We start from the raw sequence: 1,656 nt of genomic DNA, 5'->3' as shown, positions 1-1,656 counted from the left end.
AACCAATTCTGTACTAAGCACCGTTCCTTCTAAAGTTGACCTAGTACTACATCTCTCCTACTTAAAAGCCTTTACTATCTTCCTGTCTTATTTTTAGCATGAGCCAAGGTCTTTCCAAGGCTCATAAGAGGCAGCACAGTCATTCTCACCGTTCTCACAGGTCATTAGCTTCTTTTCCTTTTTTGCATCATCCCACCTGTCAGTAATTGTTTCAACCACACAGTCTCCATGCTCTGACTTCACACTCTGATAGGCTTTGACTCTTGGGACAATTGTTTCTCACCATTGAAAACATATGATTCACTCGTTATTCTATTTTGTCTAATTGCTTCTTTACAATGTACAATATCAGGATCTCTCCAACCAATGTAGTAGTGAAATATGGACCTTCACATGTTTTTTCATTATTGGGCCTAGCCTTAGGAGTATTAGTATCTCCAATAAGGAGAATAGGTATTTTTGCTGCCCATTGATACATGACAGTATTAATAGGGGAAATAGTAAAATGATATAAATGGAGAATAAATCTGCTATAAACATGCAAATAGATGAAATGTGAGAAAACAATGATAGTAATCGTGGGCATAGAATAATTCAACAGTTGGTGAAGATGGTGAGAATTTTTGGTTTAAAATAGTTAAACTTAGAGGTGGGAAGATTACTCAGTTGGTAAAATGTCTACTGTAAAAGAATGAGCACTGGGTTTTAGATCCCAGCATCCATGCTGAAAACTTGGTGTAATAACACACATCTCTTTCTAACCCTAGTACAAAAGCACCTGAGCAGAAGGGATCATTACTTCCTATTTCTTGTCTGTGGACACAACGCGAACAGCTGCCCCATGTTCCTGCAACTGTGACTTGCTCACTTTGATAAAGTTCAGTCTGGAACTGTGAGTGAAAAGACACCATTACTCCTTTAGCCATGCTTCTTGTCACCCCCTATGTCACTATAATGAGGCAGGTGACTAATATTGTTCATGATTTATTAAACCACTGGAGATCAAAATAGCAAAGCAGCTACACTACTTAACCATAGAAGCTAGGCATACCTTTAATCCTAGGAATCAGTATTAAAAGGTAGAAGAATATCTGAGTCCAAGACCACCCTGGGCTACTTAGAGAGTGAATGAGACCTCACACATTTAATCCCATAATTTGACAGGTATAAAAGGAAGAGGCATTCAGTTTCAGGATTGGTCTCTACCCACACTGAGGAGAGTATAGTGGTCTGAGTGAATCTGAGGAGTAGTGAAGGAGGGAGTAGTCTGATAATTGCCCCCTTTGGTCTGAGTTTAGGTAGAGGTAAACTAGTGGCCAGTTGCTTTGCTTAGCTGATCTTCATCTTGAAACTTGAACTCAAATATCTGTCTCTGGGTCCTTTATTTGTGTGTGTGTGTGTGTGTGTGTGTGTGTGTGTGTGTGTTACCAACTAATATACCTATCCAATTCTGTGCCTATTGTTAAGGTGGACATCTTTTCGGTCGTGTTTTTGTGAAAACTGCAATATATTTTAAAATGTATTCTAAGCAGGATACTACAATTGAGTGGGATTTATTAGCTAAATGATATTAGACCAACAAAACATTTCATTTATTCTGAACTACTCTAAACACCTCTTTGATGCCATTAGTGTAGACATGCATGTCTGTGGGGG

The sequence above is a fragment of the Phodopus roborovskii genome, unplaced genomic scaffold, assembly GCF_943737965.1.
Source record: "Phodopus roborovskii unplaced genomic scaffold, PHOROB, whole genome shotgun sequence".
Lineage (NCBI taxonomy): Eukaryota > Metazoa > Chordata > Mammalia > Rodentia > Cricetidae > Phodopus > Phodopus roborovskii.
This window is presented reverse-complemented; position numbering follows the sequence as displayed.